The sequence below is a fragment of the Triticum aestivum genome, chromosome 1D (assembly GCF_018294505.1).
Source record: "Triticum aestivum cultivar Chinese Spring chromosome 1D, IWGSC CS RefSeq v2.1, whole genome shotgun sequence".
Lineage (NCBI taxonomy): Eukaryota > Viridiplantae > Streptophyta > Magnoliopsida > Poales > Poaceae > Triticum > Triticum aestivum.
The window spans coordinates 155,538,312-155,548,716 of NC_057796.1; positions in this window are offsets into that span (position 1 = coordinate 155,538,312).

Below are 10,405 nucleotides of genomic sequence, written 5' to 3' on the forward strand. Positions count from 1 at the left end.
CATACTTTAGTGAGAAACTCTCCTGAGCGCAACTCAATTACCCCATCTATGACAAAGAGCTAAATGCTTTACTCCGAGTTTTACATGAATGGGAACATTACCTTCGCCCTCATGAATTTATCATCCATACCGATCATGAAACGCTTAAATACCTTAAGGGTCAAACTAAGTTGAACAAGCGTCATGCTAAATGGAGTGAGTTTATTGAGTCATTTCCTTATGTCATCAAGTATATTAAAGGTAAGGAAAATGTTGTGGCGGATGCACTTTCCCGTATATGCATGCTTGTTACCCAACTTGAATTGAATGTTATTGGCTTTGAGCATATAAAAGACTTGTATGAACATGATCCTACTTTTGCTATTCCTTATACCAACTGTTTGACACATACATCTTGGGAACACTATTACCTCAAAGATGGTTATCTTATGAGAGCTAACAAACTATGCATCCCCGAGTTTTCTCTTCGTTTGTTGCTTTTGCAAGAATCTCATGGCGGAGGACTAATGGGACACTTCGGACGCGACAAGACATTTGCCATGCTCTCCAAGAACTACTTTTGGCCTAAGATGTTTCGCGACGTCAACCGCTTCACCAACCGATGTTCTACATGTCGCAAAGCTAAGTCTAAAGCTCAATCTCATGGCCTTTACATGCCACTTCCAATTCCATATCAACCATGGGAAGATATTAGCACGGATTTTGTACTTCGTTTGCCAAGAACTAGAAATGGAAAGGATTTCGTCTTTGTTGTTGTGGACCGATTCTCCAAAATGGCTCATTTCATTCCTAGCAACAAGATAGACGATGCTTCACATGTTGCAAATTTGTTTTGTAGGGAAATCTTGCGCCTTCATGGAGTGCCAAAGACGATTGTCTCGGACCGCGGCGTCAAGTTCTTGAGTTACTTTTGGAAGACCTTGTGCGCCAAGCTCGGAATCAAGCTTTTGTTCTCTTCGGCATACCATCCACAAACCAACGGCCAAACGGAGGTGACGAACCGCACGCTCTCCACCCTACGACGCGTGTTGATAAAGAAGAACATCAAGGAGTGGGAGGAGTGCCTACCTATCGCCGAGTACGCCTACAACCGTGCAAGACATTCGACTACCGGCAAGTCCCCCTTTGAGGTCTTCTACGGCTTCAACCCGTTGTTACCATTGGACATTCTACCTCTACCGCTACAAGAGCGCACAAACATGGACACAAGTGCCCGAGCCAACTACCTCAAGAAGATGCATGAAGATACAAGGCACACCATCGAGCGCCAACTACAATGACTCGCGACCAAGCGCAACGTCAACAAGCAACCCATGATATTCAACACTGGAGATCTTGTGTGGCTACACCTTCGCAAGGACCGCTTCCCCAACGAACGCAAGTCCAAACTTCTACCACAAGCCGATGGACCCTTCAAGGTGCTTGCACGCTACAACAACAACAACGCCTACAAGATCGACCTCCCACGCGACAAGTACTCCGTGAGCGACATCCTCAACATCAAAGATCTCTCCCCGTACCATGGTGATGAGGATTTGATCCGAGGTCGGATCTTTCCCAATGAAGAGGAGATGATGCGGAGCATCATACGGTCATCCCCATGGACCTACCATCGTCTCATCAAGAGCCAAGAGGACCCATGACACGAGCACTTGCTAGAGCTCTCGAGAACGAGGTGACTTCCTTCCTTAGTGATATCACATATGATCCACTCGAGACATCGCTACTACCTAAGTCCGATATGCTATGTCTTATTAGGTGTCAAGAGGACCCTCCCAAGGATGCACGTGAAGACGGACGAGCCGCCAAGCTCACGGATGAAGAGAACCGCCGGAAGGAGAAGAATACAGCTCCAGGGCCCGGACTTCCGGCCCCAGCCCCGGACATCCGGCCGCTGGAGACATCCACTACAACAGCATCCCAGCTGCCCAACATCTATAGGCCCCGGACATCCGGCCCCAGCCCGGACATCCGGCCCGAGCCCGGAAATCCAGCCAGAAGCCTGGACATCTGGCGCCACGCACCAGAACCTACAGAAGCTGAGTCCACCAGCCTGGACATCCGGTGATGAGGACATGACTACCTTGGATACGACCAAAAATATTGCATACATGCATATTTGTCAGCTGATTTCTAGTGCAAACTATTCAATAATCTATTTATGTTATCCAGAACAAAAGTACTTCACACACTTTTGTGTTTTGTCTAATTGCAGGTGTATGGGACATTTGCACAATCCACATATGAAGATAAGGCAAAAGGAGAAGTTTAGGTTCTGTTCAAAAAGTCCTCTCACGTCACTTTTGGGCCAAGAGAAGATAGAGTTCAAGTCTCTCACGTTCTGGATTCAGATTCGGACTGCACAGACATACCTGAATCAAAACGGCAACAACGTTTTCATACGGACTCCGAATTGGGTGATTCTTGTTTTTTTGGAAAGTAGATTTCCTCCTCTTTCCAACCCAATTGGATTCACCGTTAAATTCGTCCGGAGCATTGAGATATGGACAAAACGATGTGACGCTGCAGCAGAATCCGAGTCAAACAACAAGTACAAAGGTGTTGCATCACCTCCACTTGGACCCATGAGCCTTGTATGACCTAGGGTTGCTTTTAGGCTGCCTTGGGACGTCCTACCACCTCCTTGGCCGCCACCCCTTGCTCCTATATAAGTAGATCCATCTAGTAGCTTTTTCCTTGAGATTTGTTTAGTTAAAAGTTAGCCATTGCAACTTCGTGTACTTCGTTTGTGTCCAACGACCAAACCAAGACCGCTTTTGGATCCCCACCTTTATCAATATTTCATCTATATTCGCAATATTCAGATTGCATTATCACATTCTTACTTGTTCTTCGATTACGTGCAGGAATATACCTTCGTGGTCAGGCTAATTGTGCTTCGAGCATCGTCAGTAACCTCGGGAGATTGGTTTAGCGATTGCTAAGACGCAACGTCGTGCACGTTTGTAGTCGGATCGTCAAAGTCGGCTCCACCAAATCGATAGTTATCATCTCATCGAAAGATCAGGACACCCTCGCCTCTATCAAGTTGCATCAGTTTCAGGTTGCTCGGTGAGAATTTCCAGTTATCCCTAAATTAGATTTATTTTCTTACCTATTGTCCTAGAAAGCCACAAAAAAAGTTAGATGCATTCATCCTTTATCCTAGCCATTCTGAGCCTTTACAATTTTCTTTTCATTGTTTGCATTATTGAATTATCGGTTGCATCGCCGTATTGAGTTGCTGGTCTTAGTGTCTAGTTCGTTTAGAGTTTCGAGTTCTGTTCACATTAGTCACATCGCTGCTGCATCATTATTCCTTCCGCTGTCCACCATCCCATTCATCAATTTCCACCACGTGCTACCCACCGTTCATTGTCTTCATCATAGTTGAGGTTGTTCACATCTTCGCTTGATCCAATCTGCATCTTATCTATTTTGTTTTGGAAAGAGGGAGAGAAAAAAAAGAGAAAAAAAGAGAGAAAAAAATAAAAAAAAGTTCAGAAAAAAAGAGAGAAAGAAAAAGGAAAAAAATTGTGAGGAAAAAAAGAGAGAAGAAAAAAAAACAAAATTCGGATCTCTCTAGACTCAACCTCGTAGTTGAATTCGGATTGGAATATGTTTTGTGCATTGTTCAGTAAAACAGGTATAACTTCCTCATACGAAGTCAGTTTTGGCTCCATGAGTACTCAAATAAAAGCTAGCGACGAGCCTCATCTAAATAGTTGCAGAGGCTAGTTCACTATTTGACACCTCAAAATCGGCCTCTAAATAAGTCTTTTTGCCCTCCGAAGTTCGCGAACACAGCTTATTCCAGTTTTTCAGGCCGGTTTTAGAATTCTTTGACTCCTCATATCAATTCGGAATTGAGTGATTCTTTTCGCATTGGAAAGCTTGAGTTAGTAGCATTCTTTGAAAAAAGTTATCAGAAAATTGGCTCAAACTTTTCAAGAGGAAAGTTGGAGAGAGAGTTGTTGTATATCCTGCTTGGCAATTGTTTTTCATCATTATCTTTACTATCGTTGTGATCTTCACTTATATCTTGCTATCCAGAGCTACTTAGTATCCTTCATTGATGCTAGTTGTGCTACGCCGGGACCTCATTAGTGTTCTAGGCTCGCGTCTCTAGTCCGGTCTAGCCTAGGACCAGCACAGTACCGTCGTTGAGCGTTTATTCAACATTGCATCTCTGAATTGATTATTGCTAATATTTTGCTACCATATATAGCCAACCCAGCTCCACATATTTCTGCACCGTGTATACGTACGTTCCCCTGGCTGATAGAGACAAAGGTGTCCCGATGTTTCGATGAGATAGCAATCGTTTTCTGTGGGAGTCGACTTTGACGATCCGACTACGAACGTGCGAAGACGTCGCGCCTTAGCAATCGTTAAACCAACTTCCGAGGGGTTATTGACCACGCCGGAGCACGATCAACCTGACCACGAGGGTCTATTTCCTGCGAGCAAACTAAGAACAAGCAAGAAACTGAGATTGCAATCTGGATATTGCGAATAATAGAGGAAACCTTTATTATCGAAGGTGGAGTTCTGTGACGCCTTTATCTGGTCGTTGAACACAAACGAAGTACGCGAAGTTGCAGGTATGACGAACTTTTAATCTAAACAAAACCCCAAAGTCTAAACGGTGCTCTAAGGGCTGTATATATGGAGGAAGAGGAGGGAATATCGTGGCCCTTGGGGAAGGGGTCCAAAACAAACCCTATCTCTTGTTTCCCCACACATACGGACTCTAAAAACAGCCTATACTTATGTATTTCGAAATTACATGGGCCTGACCCAATAATAAGGTGACGCAGCACCTAGAATAGCCTCTGCATGAAGCCTTGGACAAAATATACAAGATGCCACTTCATAATATTCATCCATAGGCTATTCTAGGTGCTGCGTCACCTTATTATTGGGCCAGGCCCATGTAATTTTGAAATACTTAAGTATAGGCTGTTTTTAGAGTCCGTATGTGTGGGGAAACAAGAGTTAGGGTTGGTTTCGGACCCCTCCCTCAAGGGCCACGAAATTCCCTCCTCTTCCTCCATATATACAACCCTTCGGGCGTTGTTTAGACTTTGGGTTTTGTTTAGATTAAAAGTTCGCCATAGCTGCAACTTCACGTACTTCGTTTGTGTTCAACGAGCAGACAAAGGCGTCACAGAACCCCACCTTGATCAATGAAGCTTTCCTCTTATATTCGCAATATCCAGATTGCAATCTTAGTTTCTTGCTTGTTCTTTGTTTGACTGCAGGAAACAGACCTTCGTGGTCCGGTTGATCGTGCTCCGACGTGGTCAATAACCTCTTGGAGTTGGTTTAGCGATTGCTAAGGCGCGGCGTCCTCGCACATTCGTAGTCGGATCGTCAAAGTCGACTTCCTCCAAAACGATATCCACCATCTCAACGAAAGACGGGACACCTTTTCCTCTATCACTCATGGCATGGGAAAGTGCAACAAATAATGAATACACATGAAGTGAAGATCAACAGGCAACGAGTTGCATATTGATGAAACTCCATAATCAATTTATGTAGTTCACTCCCCTTGTACCTGACAAGATTAAATGTTGTTAATCATGGCAAGAGGTGAAGCATAATAGCAACTACTTATCTAGGCAATTTAAATGAGGCCAGAAACAACAAATAACATTTCCGGAAAACCCCCCATATGTAATTTTTGAATTTGGTACTGTTCTTCCTAAAACAAAATTTTGAAGTTCGTAAACATGCACAGTAAGTGCACCATGTAAATCTACACATTTTTCTAGACAAGTTACATATGTAATTCATTTAAATCGGAGCTGCGGTCAATTAGTTACGAAATAAACCATTTTAACATGTCATTTATGGCGCGAGTGTTGGTGTCAAAACCGGCCGATCTCGGGTAGGGGGTCCCAAACTATGCGTCTGAGGATAGAAGGTAACAAGAGAAAAAGGGGAAACAATGTTTACCTAGGTTTAGGCCCTCTTGATGGAGGTAAAACCCTACTTCCTGCCTGATTGTCTTTGATGAGTATAGGGGTTACAAGAGTTGATCTACCTCGAGATCGTAGTGGCTAAACCCTAGCTGTCTAGCCTATATGAATTCTGTTAGCCCCTACGGAGTAAACTCTCCGGTTTATATATACACTGGAGGGATACAGAATCGGTTTACAAGGGAAGGAAATAGCATATCCGGACTCCAATCTTGCCGTCCACGTATTCAGCAGTCCTGCCCAAATACGGGGGATAATCCTCCGTTTTATCTTCACGACCCATCAGCCCGGCCCATATCGAATAGGCCAGATCCTTGAGGACCCCCGAATCCAGGTCTCCCTCAGTAGGCCCCGAACTTGCCTTCAATGACGACGTAGTATCCGGCTTATGTCTTTGGCTTTGCAAGGCGGCTTCTTCATTATCTTCAGATTTGACTACAGTTCGGCTTTGACCTCTATGCTCCGCCTTTATGATTCCTTCCTGTTGTCGCCTCGACTTCCATGCACCGGGCGAATGGGAACGGTCCATAATTTTTTGCAAATAAGCTCCTTATCACGCACAGGCGACATCTATATAAGGAGGTCAGATCCCCAAATGCCATCTCACATCGCGCAAAAGAAAACGTCAAGATTATCTATGAAAAGGGCTTCCAACATGGCCAGTGCCCCAGGCACTTCTTCGCGCCCCCATGGCCCTCAAGAGGGCGATTGGCAGAGCTGCTCAGTGCCTCATCTTCAGTTGAGTCGACTCCAGACGCAGGGCTATCTTCCCCTCCCTGATCTAGTCTCTGTTCGAGCGGGATTGGCCTCAGTCGGCAACGATGTCATGGCTGGAAATTTCCCCAACCCCAATAAGGAGGAGAGGGTGTGCTTCGTCCCTTTCCTGTTGCAGGGCCTAGGATTTCCAATCCATCCTTTTCTAAGGGGTCTATTGGAATTTTACGGCATTCAACTGCACAACCTTACCCCTGGTTTGATTCTGCACATCTCAGGTTTTGTAGCCCTCTGGGAACTGTTTTGGCATCGAGGCCCATTTTGAACTATGAAGAAAGTTCTGTTGCCTCGTCCCCCCCCATCGAGGAGGCTCTATATTTGAAGTGGGTGGTGCCGAAATATGGCGTATAGCCCGATCTGGATACCTTGTTGGAATTTCCAAAGAGATATACCCACAGTGGTCTTCGAAGTGGTTTTATATGGACGACGTCCCACTGCCGGACCAAGTTCGGCGCGGCCTTCCTGAATTTTCCAGCGCTCCCCTAAGGAAGCGCCTCAACTGGCGCCCCCGAAGTCCCAAGGAGGAGGATAGTGCGGAAATAAAAAGGTTAGTCTACAAGGTCAGATTATTGACCAATAGCAAGCTCCCAATAATCGAGGTTAAGGACATTGCAATAGAAAGATGTGTCCAGCCTCTCCAGTCCATAGTAACTCCTCTATGGTGCTACAATGGAGAAGACGACACGTCTCGTTACAGACGCAAGGGTCCGGATACTCTAGCCGAGCTGGCTGTGATCTTGACCGATCTATACAAGGGCGAAAAGGAATACTTCCTCCGCTTAAACTATCGGGAAGGTTACTCCATGTACAACCCCATTGAATGGGTAAGATTTCCATTGCCTGTGCTGCCTTATTGCTCTCACGGCATGCTAATCCAGTTTGTTCTTTGTTAAAACACTCATGGAGGAAGATGATCGAGGACGTTCACTGTCCTGCCCCATAGCCAGAGGATTACAATTGCGACGGAGACCCCGGCTTCCGCGAGGATCTGGATATATACATAGAGTTCGATGATGGGGTATTTTATCAAGCGAGACTTGACGACTCATAAGTGGCTATCACCGCCGACTACCCCCGCCCCTATCCCTTCTCCATCGTAAGTATTCGAAGGACCCTTTTAAAAAGAAGTCCCTACTTGCACCTTTGCCCATTATACTAATCCGGGCTTTAATAGGATCGGCGCTCGGCAGACCGCACCTCCTCAAGGGCGGCCCCTACACAGGGTAGTCGTTCAAAACGTAAGGAACTGGGAGCGCCGTAGAAACCTCACAGTCTTCCAAGAGGTATGCCCGCTTAATACATGTCTGGACACGAGTGCGGATTGTTTAAAGTCGCTTTTCATCCATGATTTCAGGAGAAACACGCGGCAGACTGTGGGAAACACCCTGCTAGCCGATGTCAGCCAATCTTGTGCCGGACTCACCAACTAGAATGAGGGCCAATGCAATGCTAGTTTTGCCACCTCATGAGGATTCGGATGACGCATCTGTCATGAATTCCGAGGTGGAGAGCGTGATGAATCACCGTCGGTTGAAACAGGCCATGCGCTCCGGCCTTTTCCGAGCAAGAATTTACCGCACTCAGTTCGGTGGATGCATATATCCGAGCCGCTCGAGATGGACTTGACGGAGTCACTCAACTATTCTCAAAGGATATACAGGTAAAATTTTATGCAATTTTGATAGTCGTATGCCAGTAGCTCCCGAGACATGAAGCGGTGAAGCAAACTGATTTAAGGATCGATATGACCCGCAGGTTCTCAAAGAGAAGAATACTGCGCTATCCCAGGAGCTAAAGATAAACCAAACGCAGGAAAATGCCGTCACCACCGAACTGGCGGAAATGAAAAAGGCCGCAATGAGTACGTCCGAGAAGAAAAAACATGAGGATGAAAAAGACAAACACTCCGAAGAGATAGAGAGCTTAAAGGCTCAGTTATCGGCCGCTCAGAAAGAAAATGAGAAGTTAAAGGGCGGCATGTTCGGTATGTCTTTGTAAGACCACCATAGGGGCTCATGTTTAGGCCATAATTCGGAATGTCATAACTCTGTTGCTGCAGGTGTGTTAACTGGTCGGCCGGAAGAAGAAGTATCCGGATTTCAGGGCGACGTGCTGAAGGAACTATCCGTAGTACATGCTCGGGCCCGAAAATCCACGAGGAGTATGGTCAAGGCTTTATGGCCATCCGATACCCCTCCAGAAAGTATGGAGGGCTTAGCAAACCTGTTCAAAGGTGCCTGGTGCCGCTTTGAGCTATGGAAGACATCCGCCTGCCGTGAAGGCACACGAGAAGCCTGGGCTATGGTGAAAACACGCTTCACCAAGCTAGATCCGAATCATATGGCCCGAGTGGGACCGCAGGGACCAGGCGGGAAAGAAATTCCATTGAATTTGGTGTGTGACCAAGTAATGATAGCTGCAAAGTATTCGCAGGAAGACTATAGGTTAGACAGTCTTATAGATGGAATAGATAAGGAATAGGCATTTGATTCAATGTGGTAATGTACTTTATGATCAACTTGTACCTTTATCCGAACATGTGGAAAGTTTGTGATGCGGAACATCCTATGGTCATCCCCATGGACCTACCATCGTCTCATCAAGAGCCAAGAGGACCCATGACACGAGCACGAGCTAGAGCTCTCGAGAACGAGGTGACTTCCTGATCTGGAGCATCCCTTGCCTACGCGTATCGACACCCCATCACCACCGCAAGCACCAAGTGGCCCAATGACAAGAGCACGTGCACGCGCCATCGAGAATGAGGTTGACTCTCTCCTCTTCGGGTCTCGTTTGGATTCATGTGAGAATTGGATTCTACCATCATCGGAAACATTGTGCGTTCTTAGGTATCAAGAAGATTACCGTGAGAAGGAGAGGAAGGAGACTCGAGCGACCACGTAGCATGGGAAAGAAGAGAAGAAGGAGAAGAAGCAAGGGCCGAACCCCTCTGGACACCCCGGGTGCCCAGCCCCTGGAGCCCCGGGTGCCCGGCCACCCCTCCTGGGAGCTGCCCCGACTTGGTGCGGGTGCCCGGCTCCTTGGCCACCGGGTGCCCGGGCCCTTCCCGCCTACAGCCGCGCCCCCGGGTGGGCGGGCCTTGGCTGGCCGGGTCCCCGCTCCCCAAGCCGCTGGGTGCTGCCCCGGGTGCCCGGCTTCCCCACCAGCCGACCTCCAGCGCACCCCTGGGTGCCCGGGCCTTGGGCCCCCGGGTGCCTGGCCTCCCTCCAGCCGCCCCCTGAGTAGGCCGGGTGCCTGGCCCATGTTGCCCGGGTGCCCAGACCCTTCCGGTCCAGCCGCGTGTCTTCGGCCTCTTGGCCTTTGTACCCCCTCTTTTCACTTGTTTCGTCCCTAAACTATATAAGGGCATGTCCTAGGTCATTTGTGGGTTAGCAAAGTATTTTAGAACACCAGAGAGAGCTTTGCTCCTTGTATCCTCCTCTTGGAAATCAAGACCCCTCTTTGGGAAGAATCCTTGGGATTATCATGCCCTCCTCTTGGAGAAGATCAAGATCAAGACCTCACCTAGTGGGAAGAACTTACCTAGTGCTATTTTCCTTGAATTGTTCACGTAATCTTGTGGATCTCATGTATGCTACTCTAGTGGATGTGATATTTGGGTTTCTTTGAGTGATTTGTGCCTT